General features: G+C 36.5%; 2 pseudogenes; one reads left to right on the forward strand and one right to left on the reverse strand.

Annotated features, from left to right (window-relative positions):
• Window positions 1-7,244: 7,244 nt before the first annotated feature.
• Window positions 7,245-9,199, reverse strand: LOC106025490 (dnaJ homolog subfamily A member 1-like; annotated as a pseudogene).
• A 4,816-nt stretch (window positions 9,200-14,015) lies between these two features.
• Window positions 14,016-14,682, forward strand: LOC111754250 (mortality factor 4-like protein 1; annotated as a pseudogene).
• Window positions 14,683-17,314: the final 2,632 nt, after the last annotated feature.

Genomic DNA, 17,314 nt, shown 5'->3' on the forward strand with positions numbered 1-17,314 from the left:
TGATTTCAACCACTCATCCATTCACTTAGGAAGGAACTGAGTAGAATAAGATGTAGGTTCCATGTTTGTTGCCTTTATTCTCAGTGTTTGCCACAATCCTTCAGGAAACACTAACTGAAAGAATCAATTAACTTATTCAGTGTCACATACAAGACCCTGTATCAGTGGTTATCAGTGGTGGTAAACCTTGTAGAGACTGAGTGCCAAACTGCATCCCAAAGCCCACTATTTATTGCACAGTACAAACACCTGTTATTAAACCTGAATACTGAGGTTTTAGTTTAGACAACACTCTACATTAACATCTTTTGTTCTAAAAGAAAAATACAATAACATTTGAGAGAAGAAACAATCAGCTCTGAGAAGGGGAAAAGCACGTTTTTTAAAAGTCTTCTGGGAGTAGTGATTGTTAGACGTTGGCAGGTGGAACTAAGGATGGGGAAGGCAAGAGTAATGATATTAAAACTAATATTCTAGTTCTACACTGGCCTGCTCAGTGCTTTCTTTTGGAGATTAAAAGCAAATATTGAGGAAAATAAATTATTTTTGCCTGGGGGTTGGTTTCATATCTGTAACTTGAAAGCAATTCCAAGAGTATCACCTGAGCCAGGTTGGATTTCCTGTGCTATTATTATTTAAATGAGAGCTTGAATAAGCAGAATTTGCCTCGGTGAGGAAAACTGCCTGGGGCCCCAGCCTAGATGAGGTTAAGTGGATGATTTTGCCAGAACTAAATGAAACAGTGGCTCAAGGAAACTTGGCTTTCTTATTCATTCATGTGCAATATTTTTCTGATTCCCTATACTTAGCATCATTTGATTAATTCAGTCTAATAAAATTTATTTTGCACAGTCCAGAAACTGAGAAATCCAAGATGGACCAGAGATGTTTCTCTCCTGCATCTCCATGTTAGGGAGTGAGTCTTGGTCTAGGAGGTATAATGGTGGGGAGTCTATTTCTGTTGTGGCCCTCATGCTCATCAGCACCATGGTCACCATCACTGTAAACCAGGTACAGTAGTAAAAGTTGTCTCATTTAATTCTTATGCCAATGCCATGTAGTAAGTAGTGTTATTCTCACTTTGTAGATGGGGTAATTGAAACTTTGAGTTGTTAAAATGACTTACCCAAGGTCAAAGAAGTTAGCAAGTGGCAGAACTGGAATTTGAATGCAGACCTACTAGCCTCTCAAATCTGTATTTTTTACTGTCATTCAATACTATTCTTTTAATTTGTTGCTGCTTGTGTAAAGATAATGCAGTATACTGTTGTTGAAAGAACCCATCCGTGGATGTCCTCTTTACCAAGAGCTTCTCCACTCTGCTTGATTAGAAGGAGCTTGCAATCAGGAGTAGAACAGCCCTCTCTAGCAGGTACTAGCTGCAGGAAGGAGATTGCCTCAGCTACAGGGAACAGAAGCTCATGATTTTTGTTAGGAGCCAGAACATGTTGAATTAATGAAATATGCTGGGGATTCTTCCCTAACAATTTGGCAGGAAGAAACCAGACTGCCTAAATCAGTTTGTGTAGCTGATGTAAGCACAGGACAGAGAGCATCCTGTTATCAGATACTTGCACAGTGAGTACTGAGTGTCATGTGTAGACCTTGCTGACTTCCAGTCACAGCTTGATTATAATCATTAAGCTTTTACAGGACACTGAATGTATTGCAAGGAGTTTTTACAATCTTATTATTAGTAGTCTGATGGAAGAGCTGCTGCCTCCGCTCTCCAGGTGTGGAAATACTTTGAGGTTAAGTTGCCTGCCAGAGGTCATCATATGGCTAAGCTAGGGGTTGGCTGGATAAGGTCAATCTTGGTGTAGAAACTGGGGATTTAGAAGAGTGAAATAATACCTTAAGAATCTGAAAGATAGCAGGATGTCTAAAATTTATGTTTTGTCTCCTAATGGAAATTTTATTTTTAATGTGAAGAATTCTGATGAATAAAAAATAGAAGAGGTTAGATCTTTTTCTCCTCTTCTGTGTTCTCCTTTTATCCCTCCCTCCTTTCTTTTATTATCCAAAAGAATAAGTTGATCCTGAACAAGTAATTCCAAGTTGCAGGCAGTTAAAGAAGGGTACAGGTTGAGGATAGTTCTGGTCATACCAATTAGAGGTCAAATGAGAAGTTGAAAGTCACTTCTTTTTGCTAGGAGATGGCATTATGATATCCTTTTATTCTCCATACAGCAAGTCTCTGACTTGCAAATAAATTTTGTTGTGGCCAGGGATTTAGCTCAGTGGCTTAAGCTCCTGCCTGGCAAGTGTGAGGTCATGAGTTTGATCCCTAGTACCAAAAAGCCAAAACAAAACAAATCCAAAAAAGTTCTGTTGTGGGAGAACAGTTGGATTTTTTTTTGTTTTTTTTTGGTACTAGGGATTGAACTCACAACCTCATGTTTGCCAGGCAGGTGCTTATGCCACTGAGTTAAATCCCTGGCCCCTAAACAGTTGGATTTGTTCATAATCCAGTAAAGTAAGTGTTATACAGTACATCTATGAACCTTATACAGTATATATGTGAAACTTCACAACTTGAATGTTCATAACTCAGGACTTACTGTATAAGACTTCCAGTTAGAGCACTAGTACTTCCTGGGTATTCAAGTACTTCAGGACATAATGTACAGTAAATTTGGGAACTTGGATTTAAACAAATCATCTATCTATCTATCTATCTATCTATCTATCTATCTATCTATCCATCCATACATCCTCCCAGCTACCTACTTACTTACCTTGTGGCACAGGATTATTCAAAATCCTTAATATACATTGTGAGTTTCTAAAGGGGACTCTAGAATAAAGCACTTCTAAAACTCTTGGACTGCATACTTTTTTCTTTTAGACAGGTTGTCACTATGTAGTTCAGGCTGGCCTCAAACTCAAACTCATTGCAATCCTCTTGCCTCACCTTCCTGAGTGCTAGGATTACAGGAATGTGCTGCCATGCCTGGCTCTGGAGACTTTTTTTTGCCTTGATTTACCATCTGAGGGTAGTTTTCTGTTGAATACCCTTGAGCAAATGTAACCAAGAATGTCCCAGTCAGACAGGTAGCAGGCAATATCCTTCCCTTTTTTCTGTAGCAGCTCACTGGGCTTCATTTTGCTGCCTGGAGTTATGGAGCAGGAGGAAATGCTTCCTTCAAAATTCTCATACAAGCATAGGTGAAATATCTTCCATATTGCATAAGCCATTTAGGCACAAGCCTGTAACAAAAGCCAGAAAATGAACTGAACTTTGATTTTTTGGTCTGAGCCCATTATACCAACTGTAATATGTAAGTGAGTTTTGATTATAGGGTATGTATAAGGACATAAGTTACTATAAAGACCTTTTTTATCACAAGACAGAATCAGGATATAAGAATGAATGTGTCTTCTTTGGGAAGTGTTAATTTTTTAATAGATTCATGTGGTAAATTGAGAGCCTAAGGGTTTGTGTAATGGGTCCAGCTCAGAATTGATATTTCCATGACTTTAGGTGAGTCAAACTCTCTGGATCCCGGATGTCTATCTACAAAATTACGATGACTCTTGACTCTTCTCTAGGGTGTGTGTGTGTGTGTGTGTGTGTGTGTGTGTGTGTGTGTGTAGGATTACTAGAACAAATAAGATTATAAATTGTGAAATGTTTGGATTTATAGGAGAAAAATGAGGAGAGAATTTTAAGGTTCTCTTTTAGCGTCTAAATGTGAATCCTGGGAACAGATTTGTAAAAGAAGAGGTGAGGTCAGGTACAGATTTCTGCATGTGGCACTGAGCCAGCTTTCACAGAACTCCATATGGGTCATTGCCCTCCTTGAATCTTCACTATGAATTCTGTTAGTTTTGTTTTTTTTTTCCTTCCTTTATCTGTCAATTGACATCTTCTGTTATTATGAGGTATTTAGTTTGGTTATTTTGTATTTCTTTTTCACATATTTTTCCTATGACAAGCCATGATTCAATCTTTTTATTAAACCTTATGAACCATGAACTTGCTGAAACTCACATTCAGGGGATATTTGTTATTCCACTAACTTTTTCTTATACCCAGGAAATCTAGGTTTGACGTCTCATTTTTTTGTATCAGATCCTCAGGATCTTACTTCTTAGCAGCTTTGTGCTGTCAAGATGCCCCAAGCATTCTGCTTTGCTATTGTGCTTGTATTATAATACCCACTTTTTGAGGATGAGACAGAGAAGTTGGAAGGACGTGCCTGGAGCTACAGAGTGACTCAAAAGCACAAGGGAGGAGGAATGTGCGTGAGACATTCTCCCTCCTTGATCTCACTTCCAGACAACACGCCATGTAGTCAGTTACCTCTCATGGAGCTGCCTACTTGACAGTTGAATTTGAGAGCTATTTTGTTGCCCTCTCTTATCCATTGTTCATTTTTGATGTAATTCATTTATATAAAATTTCATTTATTACATTATCTTGTTTTGGTTCTTAGATAATTGCCGTGTTTCTCACTATTAGGGTTGGGGTAAGGATAAATGTAGAACGGTTCTTCAGGAGGATGGGAAACTACAATTTATTGAATGTCTTCCATTTGTCATGCTTTATATGAGATACAAAAGTAACGTGATAGTCCTATGACATTGGTACTCATATTTTGCTGATGCGGCAGCTGAGGTATAGAAAGGCCAAGTGATTGCTACAGGTCATATGAAGGGAGAGAGCTGATGCCTTTTCACAGTGCCCTGCTGTCTTGGATTATACTGAAAATTTTGGTGACCACACCTCTTTTTACTTACACAAATTATAATTGATTGTATTTGTGTAATGATTCGTGATTTCAGAGAGTTCGCAAAATATTTTATTTTATGCTTTCAGTAACCTTACAAAGTAGATAGTACATATGATGATGTTTCAGTTTTTTTGACATGAAGAAGCTGATTGTCGAGAGTGATTTGCCTGATATCCCTTATTTGGTCACAAATATGCCTCATATGATCTAGTATTAAAATACCCTTCCTCAAGTGCTAGTTTTATTTATACCCCTGTAAGGAAGCTTACAGTGATCACAAATATAAATATACAATTATATATTGATGTATAATATATAATATGTATATAATAATATATATCATAAATATACATTTGTTGTTCATTTAACTCTTTTTGACATCTGATCGTCCTTAGTCATCATTCATTCATTCATTCAAAAATCCTTAGTTAAAAACTTCTGATATACAAATAACTAGAGATATAAAGAGAAAAAAATGCACCATCCAGGCCTTTCAGGGGATATTATAGCATGGTTAGGCAGTCATTCAGATCAACTCATTATTCCAATCCAGTGTAATAAAAGGTATTATGGGAGTAGATTAAAGAGGCATTTTACTCATAAGTGGGCACATGGAGGGCAGCTCTGCAGTAAAGCTTGTAACAAATTCTGTGGGATAAATCAGGTGTAGGGTGTGAGTTAGGTGGGGATGAGAGCTGAGGTTCGGAGAGCTGAACAGCGGAGATTATGAAGGACTTTGTAGACAAAAGCAAGGAATGTAAATTTTATCTTACAGGCTATGCAGAGCCAATTATAGGATTTTAGGCAGAGGATGATGGCATAATCAGATTTGTATTTTAGAACAGTCTCTATCATTAACAGAATGGATGGGAAAAGGACAAGATCATACACAGAGAAGTCTCTTAGTAAAATAAATGAGAAAAGGATGGCTGGGCTGAAGTATTTGCAGTTGGGTTGGAGAAAATGATTTAAATAATAAAGACTTTAAGAAATGGAAATACATAGGGCATGCTGACATATTGGGTAGAGAAGCTGAGGAAAAGGAAGCAATTTGGGGCAAGTCTGGGCTTTTGGCTTGAGCATCTGGTAGGACAAAGGACTGTTTATAAGGCATTTTAGTCTATTTTCCATTGCTATAATAGGGTACCAGAATTGGATAACTTATAAAGAAGAGAGGTGTATTTATTTATTTTTTCTTTTTAATTAGTATATTAAGGAGACATTCATACATGTCAACAATTGCTTAAATTCTGATACCCAAATTTAAGCATGTGAATATATGACTTTTTTAAACATACAGGTAAAGCTATTCATAATTTGCCATACTATTACCATTAAATTACAGTTGCTTTGGAGCATTAAGTCAAATGGGTTAAAGTAAGCCTGTAACATACCTAAGGAACACCTTCATACATTATACCTGCAAATTACTTTTCTGTGTAGTTTCTTCACTTTAATTTCAAAGTTACCCAGTTTTGAAGTCACAACTCAAGGGCTTATTATGGTCTAAAGAGAAGGGAGAAACAATATAACCAGGACAACAGGTCAACATGGTTATACATGTATGTATTACTATAATATATACACTATATATACTAACATATATGTAACTGTGTACTATATATATATATATTTTTAAGTACATATATATATATATGTACTTAAAAAGATGGCACAGCAGAAGGAAATGTAATCCTAAAAATGCAGGCCCTTAAGAAGCAGCATTATTATGATAAATGTCTTCTTTAGAAAGATATCATTTCCATCACTGATATAATAGGCTAAATTATATTTTATGCCATCTTCAAAGTAATAGTTGAGGCAGTAAAATGCAGAGGCATCACAATGAGTCCCACTGAATACAAATAACTAAGACAGACCAACACTTGCACAGACTGGTTCCCTTTTCTTTTCTTTTCTTTTCTTTTCTTTTCTTTTCTTTCTTTCTTTCTTTCTTTCTTTCTTTCTTTCTTTCTTTTTTCTATTTTTGAGACAGGGTCTCATTATGCAGTTCAAGCTGGCCTTGGGCTCACTTTGTACCTCAAGCTGGTCTCGAACTTGCAATGATCCTCCTGCCTCAACCTCCTGAGGGCTGAGATTACAAGAGTGTGCCACCATACCTGGCTGGTTTCTTTTTCTGGTTGCCAGTTAAATACATTGTTATTCCATAGTTTAACAATGAAGGGTCACATACTAAAGCCAACACCTATACCTAGCATTTCAGTCTAAGTTTGTCCATTATACAACTGAAATCAATTACAAGGTATGACCTATCAGACACCAGGGTTTGATACTTTTTACAGGCATTAAATTTCATCTTGCACACTGAAGTCATCATATATACAGGGAAAAGTTGGAGCTTTCATATTTGTGTTTATTCTTCATTTAACTTTTAAAACACTACTATAATTGAATATTGAAACAAAAACAATAGCAAGTACTGGGCATTTGATGAATATAGTCTTTCACACATTCACTGCTGCACTAAATGCCAGCAGTGAGTATTATTCATTGACCCCATTGAGAAGTCTGACACTGAACACCACTTCTGGGATGATGTTCATCACCCTCATAGGCTTCTCCATTTTAATGGTGCAATCTTTCCTTATTTAGATCAAAGTTCACCAGTTTTACCTGACTTATTTCATCAGTCTCTTCTTCCTTCCTTTCAGGTAAGAGTTTTTTTTTTCCAGCAAAGAGAGTTTATCAGGAGAAAGAAAGCCATTTTCAGGAAAGTTTACCTTAAATTCAGTGATTAGATGGCCCTTTTTATATGGTCTATGATAAACTGGCATTCTTTCATTTAGCACACACTTGATGTCTCCATGCTTGACAATGTGCCCTGGATGGGATTGGTAATGACTATGGTTTGGTTGTCAAAAGTAGATATTGGCTTTTGGAAGCCACACAGTGCTTCATATGTATACCATGCACATGAAAAGGTCTTGTCAAGTAAAAAAAACATGAACCTTTTGATCTAACACAATGATAGTATCTCCTGACGCCAGTCGTTGTTCTTGGTCTCCTTCACCATGGAATGTTATTTTCTGGTCATCTTTCATGCCTTTGTCAATATGAACTTCCAGAATCATTTTCTTTCTAATTATCTTCCTTCTGTTGCAGCTTTTACTTCTATCTTTAGGGCTGATGCGTTCTCTGTAGCCCTGACACTCTATGCACACAGAGTGAATTTGTTGAACCATTCCAGGTCCTATCTGATGAATTCTTATTTGCATTCCAATACCTTGGCAGCTGGGAAAGCACTCTATGGTTCCTTTCTTACCACCTAGGCCTTCACATTTGTCACAAATCACATTTTCTGCAAAGCCAGCTTCCTTGTGGCACTATTATATAAATCTTTTAAGGTAACTGAGAGCCAATGTACCACATTTTAACCTCTCCTTTCTTTCTGCATCCTTCCTCCACCTCCAAAAACATATCAAATATATTTAAGGGGGATCCAAAACTACTACCTGCTCCTCCCTTCTTAATTGCATGTTCTCCTTTGTCATTTAATTTTCTTTTCTTTTTTTTTAATTTTTATTTTGAAAGTATATAACAGAACAAGTCAGAATAAAGCCAACTAAGATTGTACAGTGAAATTGATACAGAACTTCACAGCAGGTTACCAGGATAACAGTAATAGGTATCACAGTATATTTTGTTATCTTTATAATAGTTGTTCTTTCAATCCTGTATATCAAAATGAGATGAAATATAGAACACTATAGAACTTATCAAAACAGAATATTGAATAGAGCAGTACCATTAATCAGAAAAGAGCAAAACAGTAATAAAAATATTTGCCTTCAAAGAAATGGTAGAAGGAAGTCCCCCTTATTTGCTATGGTCAACCTCCCAGGAGATGCTCAGATTTCTGGTTCCCATTTGCTAATGGGCGGGGGGGGGGGGGAGAGGAGAAGGAAGATGGGGGAAGTGGGATATTTGACTCTAGGCCATGTAGCAGTAGGTTCACTATTGATCAGCAGGGAGGTAGAATGGTCATTTGTTTTCACAGCGTCCTCAGTTCCAACATGGCGTGGATCTCAGGAGACACTGCTAGTTCTCCCCCTGGAAGGCTGCAGTGGGTCACACTGCTGCCACTTACTAGGGAGGGGAGGTGCTGGCTTGGCTTCCCAGAGACCTAAGTTCTAACATGGCGTGGATCTCAGGAGACACTGGTAGTTCTCCCCTGGGAAGGGCTGCAGTCTGCCACCCTGCCTCCGCTTACCAGCTGAGAAGCGTTTTCCAGTCAGATGATCTGGGGAGAGCCCTTAATTTCCTTTTCTTGACATCAGAGAGAACTTCATAAGCTTGAGAAATCTGTTTAAACTTTTCTCCTCCATTTGGATTCTTACCAGGGTGGTACTTCAAAGCCAGTTTCTTATAAACCTTTTCATTTCTTCTTGGATGGCACCGGGTTTAACCCCTAAAACATCGTAGTAAATGGTTTCTTTCACCATTTTCTATAGGCAGTGAGTGGGCTGGGCCAGGGTGGGAGAAGTAGGAAGGAGCTCATAGCTGTGTGCAGATTAAGCAGCCACTGTACCTCCCCCTCACAACAGGTTCTGGAAAGTTCCCAAAGAGGGGTTTATTTTGATTCTAGTTTTGGAGGCTGGAAAGTGCAAGATTGGGTAGCTACATCTGATGAGGACCTGTGCTTCTTCAACTCATGGTAGAAAGTGGAAGGGCAAGGGGGCACAAGGAGAAGACAAAGGGAGCCAGATTTTTCATAACAACCCCCCTCACAGTAACTCACTTTCCTGGAAACTGTATCAGTCCTTTCATGATAGTGAAGCCTTGTGACCCAAACTCCTTTTAAAGGCTCCATCACCTCTCAATGCCATTATATCGGTAATTGAATTTCAACTGAGTTTTGGTGGGGACAAACTATAGCACAGGCAGAGAAACATGGAAGAGGGATTTCTATTTTCGAGCATGTTGAGTTGAGATGCTTGTGAGATACCCAAGTAAAGGGGTCTAGGAAGTGGTAGGATACATAAGTGTGGAACTCAGGAGAGAAATCTGAATTAGTAATACAGATTTGGAAGCCACCCAGGGGAAATGTGGGGTTGAAATTTCAGGTGAAGGTCATATTCACTGGAGAGAAGAGTGCAAGGCAGTGGCTGAATAGTAGAACCACCTAGGGGAACTTCTAAGAATTCAGGTAACTAGTGTCATGCTAAGACACAAAAAGTGATAATTCTAGGAAAAGGATCTCAGCACCAGTGTTTTAGAATTTTCCAGTCAATGTTGAGAAGTACCTGGTTAAGAGAAGTGGGAAAAGCCTTGTTAAAGTCATAAATTAAGAGTGGAGACTAAGAAGAAGTTTTCATAGGCATAGGAGAATTGCAGTTGTGGGGGGGCATGAACACTAAGGATATGAGAGACCAAGAAAAAAAGAGTAAGCTCTGATTTTCTACACAGCCTTCAGTTACTCTTTAACATAATCCTTTCTTATAGGCATGTAATTTGTTTGTTTTCCCTGAATTTAACTTGAGAGATACATATCCGTGTCTCTGCTAAAACTAATCATGTAGGTCAAGATTAGAACAATCCTGCAGGATGGAGATTCACGTCCATTCCATTCTAAAGATTTACCTCAAATCTCCTCCTCCTTCAATAAATCTCTGGTTAATTTATCAGATTCTGATCACTTCACTCTTTTTTTGAGATGGGATCTCTCTATGTAGTCCAGGCTGGCTTAAACTCATTATATAGTCCAGGCTGGCCTCAAACTTGGGACAATCTTCCTGCCTTAGCCCCCTTCATGCTGGGATTACAGGCATGTGCTACCTGTAATGCCTTTCTGCTGCTCTTTATATGCTCCTTTATATATTTAGTTTTATGCTAAATATGACCCACTTGTGAGGCACTGGCAAGAGTTGTAGGCTTAGACTCTCAGTCTGTGGGTTCAAGATATAGACATGCTACATGTTAATTAGTAGGGACTTCTTGGAGAAGTCACTAAAATTTATCATTTTACTTATCAGACATTCCCAGTAATAATGTCTTTGAAGTGTTGAGGGGATTTTTATGTGGGAATGTAAAAAGTTATAGACAGTGGAGAGTAACATCAACAAGATAATGAAATAGAAGGTTCTAGAACCAGTCTCTGTGATGATTAATTTTGGGTGTGAACTTGACTGGATTGAGGGATACTTAGAGAACTGACACAGAATTACTTTCAGATGTGTCTTATCAAGGTATTTATAGAGAAAATGGGTATGTGAGTCAGTAAAATGAATGGGGAATACTCACTCTCAATGGGCAAATACCATTCATTCATCTGGGGACCAAGACAGAAGAATAAAGCAGAAGAAAGAGGAGAACTCTCTAGTTCTTTCTTTTGGAATGGGGTGTGTTTTCTTCTGTTGCTGGTCTTGATCATGAGACTCCAGTTTCTTCAGCCTTTGGGTTCTAGAACTTGCACTAATGAAATCTCATGACTTTTGGGCCTTCAACCTTACACTAGGGCCTGCACCACTTCATCAATTATGAGGCTGATGGCTTCTTAGACTTATATATGCTATTGATTTATCTAACTCTTCAGGTTGCTCATGGCCATGATGGAATATTTCATCCTCTGTAATTATTTGGTCATGTGACTCTCTGTCTCTTTGTCTCTGTCTCTCACACTCTCTGTATGTCTTTGTCTCTCCCTTTCTCTATCTCCTGGATAAATAGTCTTATTGACACCACTGAACAACCATCCATGCACACAAATACCTTCATAAGAGAGTACAGTACTTGAATTAAACATAAAAATAAGAAAGACACATTGCAGAGAGTAGAAAGAAAGTTTCACATTACCAATGTGTTACAGTTTTAATTGTAAATGTCTCTTAAAGGCCATATGTTGAAATCTTGGTTACCAGGTTTTGAGGCTGTTGGAAGACGGTAGAAACTTTAGAAGATGGGAACTAGTAGAAGAAAGATCACTTGAGAGTGTGACTTTGAAGGATACATTGGAATCCCAGCCACTTCTCCTCTCTCTTTGTTTCCTACCCTTCATGAAATGAACAGTATCTTTTGGCACATATTCTTGCCATCATGACAGTACTTTGCCACAAGCCCAAAGACCAAGTGACCAAGGACAGAACCCTTATTTAATTTCATGTCAAAATAAACTTTTCCTCTTTTTAGTTGATTTTCTCAGGTGTTTTGTTACAACAGAAGGCTGACTGACATACCATACCATCTTTTCTCTGTGCTTAAATATATATATATATATATATATATATATATATATATATATAGCTGTTTAGCTCCATATATATATATATATATTTAGAGAGAGAGAGAGAGAGAGAGAGAGAGAGAGAGAGAGAGAGAGAGAGATATTTATTTTCCTGAGAGAAAAAGAATGAAGTGAGTGCCTGATTTTGCCATGATCCCCAGCACCAAGCCAACATTTTGAAACCTAAGTTCAAGAGTGGCCCTAAAGGGTCCAAGATGTCCCTTAAAAACCCAAGCCAAAAACCCGCCCCGGTACAAAGGTCAACGCTCACAGCCCAAGTTTCCAAGCCCAGTGCTTTAGAGTTATTTCTCTAGACTCAGTTCCAGGTCTACTCCAAGGAAAATCAGCACTAGAACATCCAGGCTGTCCTCTTGCTTCTGTGCTTCAGCCCCACACACAGACCCAGGCACCATCCCAGTCTACTTGAGAACCCCAGAAACAATACTAACCATGGACCCTGCTAGTTGACTTACTTGGAATCTGTGTAGAGGCTAATTGGTAGTGGGCTTTCTCTGCAGATGCCAATCTGCAAAACTTAAAGACTGTGTACTTCTTCAAATGTGCAGATACTGATGTAAGGCCACAAGGACCATGGTATAATCAGGAAAATATGACACAACCAAAGAAACAAAATAAGGTGCCAAAAAACTATCCCTAAAGAATGGAGACATATGAACTGATAGGTAAATATTTAAAAATAATCAGTTTAAAGAAGTTTTTGAATTTCTCCAAAAGAACACAGAGAGATAACTAAATAAAATCAAGAAAATAATATGTGAATAAAATAAGTCCAACAAAAGGGCACAAACTATAAAAGACAACCAAATTCTTCAACTAAAGAATGCAATGACCAAACTAAAAAATTGAGTAGACAGCTTCAACAGCAGACTTGACTGAACAGAGACGATAATCAGCAAACTTATAGTCAGATCATCTGGTATCTGTAAGATATCTAGTAAGAACAAGCCCAAAAAGCAAAGAAAAAGTGAAGAAGCTTTATGGGGAACATAAAGTGAACCAAATTATACATTATGAGTGTCTTGGAAGGAGCAGAGAAAGAGAATGAGAGAAGAGTTATTTTAAAAATAATGATAGAAAACTTTTCAATTCTGAATAAAGAAATGAACATCTAACCCTATGAAGCCCAAGCAATTTCAAAAAGATTAAATATGAAGAGGTCTTTATTAAGGCATATTATAGTGAAATTCTAAAATGTTAGATGTAGAGAATTTTGAAAGTAGCAAATGAAACTAGTCATGTATGAGGGAACTTTTATAAGATTATCATTAGATTTTTCAGCAGACAACCTGAAGACTAGGTGAGAATTGGATGATACATTCAAAGTAGTGAGAGAAAAACTATAATTCAAGAATTCTATAGATGGCAAAGCTGTCCTTCAGAAATGAAGGAAAGATAAAGACTTACCAAGACAAACAAAAGTTGAATTTATCACTACAAACTTTTCTTACAAGAAATTTTAAAAGGAGTTTTGAATAAGTACTAAAAGACACTAACAACATGAAACTATAAAAAAACTCACTGTTAATATAATAATGTATTCAAATTCATAATACTCTAATACTACAAAGGTGGTACATGAATCACTTTTTTTTTTGGTACTGAGGACTGAACTTATGATTTTGCACTTGCCTGGCAAGCACTTGTGCCACTGAGCTATATCCCTGGCCCCATAAATCACTTATAACTCTAGTATTATAAAGTTAAGAGATAAAAGTATTAAAAATAACTATAACTACAATGATTTGTTAAGAGGTAAACAATATAAAAAGATGCAAATCATGGACCCAGTATGTAGAGTTGGTGCATCTGACATGAAGTTGGGTGGAATACAAAGTAAGCGGCAGTGGTCAAAGACGGTGGGAGATGGAAGAGGTAGTGAATCACCAATAATTGTGCCCAAGTAGGGTCTGTAGACCAAATTCCTGGACAGTAAGTGTTGTGCTAACAAGTTTACCATAAAGGACAAACCACTGAAATACTTTACACATTACAAAGGTTGGAATAAAAATTGTGATGAAATGGATTTCAAAGAGCAGAACACTCAAGTAGGTGAATCTTCAGAAACACTGAGAAACTCAAAAACCAGTTAGTAGCAATACACAGTGAGTAAGATGAAAAGGGGTTCCTCAGCAAAGAAAATGTCTGATCCATGACAGAAAAACGTTCAAGAAAAAAATAAAAGTGAACAAACAGAAAATACAAGGGAATGGAGATAGTGGTAAAACCAGTAAGATACATTTACCACAGAAGAAAACACTTGAGTAGATGCTACTGTTGGACATAAGGAAATATTTATGAATGGAGTTGAAGTTAAAGATTTCTGAATAGGTAAAATCATGACTTGATGACTAAGCCTTAATTATAAGGCAAGATCAGCGCTTTCATCTTCATGCCAAGAAGAATGTGGAGTTCAGGCTACAGGATTATATAAATTAGAAGAAATCTCCAGGAAACACAGATAATGAGTATGTTGTTAATGAAGTAGTGGCAGGAATGAAAGAGCCCATCAATGAAATGTTAAACACTCAACTACTGTACAAAGTTGAGAAACCACGGAAGAGCATTGCTTTATTACAGAATCACCTTCATAACTTCCTATAGTACCAGGCAAAGAATTTTGCAACTTTGTTTAGATCCAGTAATTATGACATATCACTTCTTGAAAACCACCAGGAAGTTGTGTGAGTGAGTGGTGTTATTATCTTGTGCTTAGACCTCTCTAAATACATTTTTGTTTTTCTGTTGTGCAAATGATGTCTTTTAAAGATGTTAGTTTATGTTTTGTTCTGTTTTGGTATGTTTAATCTTATCCTCTTTAAGATAAAAAAAGTATGTAGGCTGATAACCGTATTACTAAGTTCTTGTTGGATCTGAGCAGAACTGTTTGCAGTGTCATTATTTGAATATCACTTTGTATGCTTTAATTTTGTAACTTGAGCAACTATTTCTAAGATGACAGTATGTAACTTATCGACTGGTGATTTCTTACTGTTTATTTTTCTGAAATTCTGTACTATTTCTACCCTTTTTTCTGTTTTTTATTTCTCTTTAAATAAAAAAATAAAGATGTTAGTTTATTAGAGAATTGACTTTTTGCTGACTGATTTTATAAAATGGGCAATAGTTCCTTTTTCTTACTTTTTCATTTCAAAGTTTGTACTAGTGTGTTTAACAGTGGATAACAGAGAGACATACTAAAGTGCCTTATTGTCTATTCAACAAAGCTGCTTTTGAACACTGGCAGTTCTGTTCATTTGACAGTACACTCTTTTATAATATATACTAGGGCTGTATGACAAGACGCTCTGATTCCTAGTGCCTAAAATTCAATTCCATATGAGTAATTTGTGCTCCTTTAAAAAATGGTACTTAAGGAGTGCAGATATAGCTCAGCAGACACAAGTGCCTGCTTGTCAAGCATGAGGTCATGAGTTCAATCCCTGGTCAAAAAAATCTTTAATTGCCTATCCTTTTAAAATTAATCGTGTTGATCCTCAGGTGTTTTATCTTACCTCAAATTGTTGAAGAAAAGTGGTGGCTTATTTCATGGTTTTTGTATTTCTGGCTAATGTTATTTTAACATGTTAGACACAATGCATTATGTAGCTATGTAACATTTTCTGGACAAGTCAATCTTAGAAATTGTTTTTTAGAACTTTAATATATTTTTTTCACTTTAAATTTTAAAGAAAAAAGATATAAATTATGATATCAATAACAAAATCTTGAGTGAAAGCTTTTGTATGCAGTCAAAATTAAGTTGTTACCAGTTTATAATAGATTGTTATGAATAGAAGATGTTTTAGGTAAGCCTCATGGAAACCACACAGAAAAACCTGTAGTAAACAAATAAAGATAAAAAGAAAGTAATAAAAGCATACTGCTGAAAAAACAAACCAACAAATAAATATCAATTCACAAAAGAGGATAATAAGAGAAACTGTCAGATACAAAACAATAAATAAGTGACAAGAGTAAACCTTTACCTATTCATTATGTACGTTAAATGTAAATGAGTTACATTCTGTAATTAATAGACATAGAGTGGATTAATGGATAATATGTCAGATCTAACTCTATGTTGTCCATAAAAGACCCTTCTTTAGTTTTAAGGACACACATAGGCTAAGGCAAAGGGATGAAAAAATGGTATTCCATGAAAATGGTAACCAAGAAAGAGAAAGGGGTGACCACTTATATTAGACAAAATAGATTGAAAATAAAAAATTGTCATGAGACAAAGATGGTTATTATATAATGCTAAAAGACTCAATCAAGAAGATATAATACTTACAAATATATATACCCAATACAACAGCATGTATATATACAGTGCATATATTAATGGAAAAGAGACACAAACAGCAATGTAATAGTAACAATATAATACAGGTAATAGAAAGGAACTTAAGTACACCACTTTAAAGAATGTACAGGTCCCATCTATATAAGAAATCAATGAGAAAAAGGAAACAGTGAAATTAAATGACAAGGGACTAAATGGACTTAACAGACATATACAAGACATTACATCCTGAATATGCACATTATAGAAGCAGAATATACACATATTCTTCTTGTGTGTACATCAAACATTCTCCAGGACAGATCATGTGTTAGGCCATAAAGCAAGTCTTAAATTTTAAGGTTGAAATTGTATCCAGTATCTTTTCTGACCACAATGATATGAAAGAAATCAATAACAGAAACAAAATTAAACAATACGCTCCCAATTAATGACTCCAAAAGGAAATTTTTAAAAAAATCGGTACTAGGGATCGAGCTCACGACTGCCTGCTTGCAAGGCAGAAGCTTATCCACTGAGCTAAATCCCCAGCCCTTCAAAATTTAAAAATATACTAAGACAAATGAAAATGGACATGTGTCACCAGCACTTAGTGGATGCAGCAAAAGTCATGAGAGAAGACAATAATAATGAACTTCTATGTTAAGAGTAAAAAAATTTCCACTGCATAACCTCAACTTATAACTCACAGAACTAGAGAAAAAAAGAAAAATTAATTTCCAGATTAGTAGGAGGAATGAACAAAAACTAGAGCAGAAATATATGCGACTAATATTTTGTTTTATTGGAAAAAGCAATTGACAAATCTAAAGATTTAGCAAAGCTTAGATAAAAAGGGAGACTAATCAAATTCATAAAATTGGAAATAAGAGACATTGCACCTGATATTTTTTAGAGATTTCTGGCACAATAAAGGAGCAGAATATAAGCAAAAGTAAAAGTGGCCTTTATATTTAAAGGATGTGAGAGGAGCCCACAGCCAGCAAGGGTTTGGCCTTCTCCTCTGATTGG

The sequence above is a fragment of the Cavia porcellus genome, unplaced genomic scaffold (assembly GCF_034190915.1).
Source record: "Cavia porcellus strain 051 isolate PalLab524CR breed Dunkin Hartley unplaced genomic scaffold, mCavPor4.1 scaffold_1, whole genome shotgun sequence".
Taxonomy (NCBI): Eukaryota; Metazoa; Chordata; class Mammalia; order Rodentia; family Caviidae; genus Cavia; species Cavia porcellus.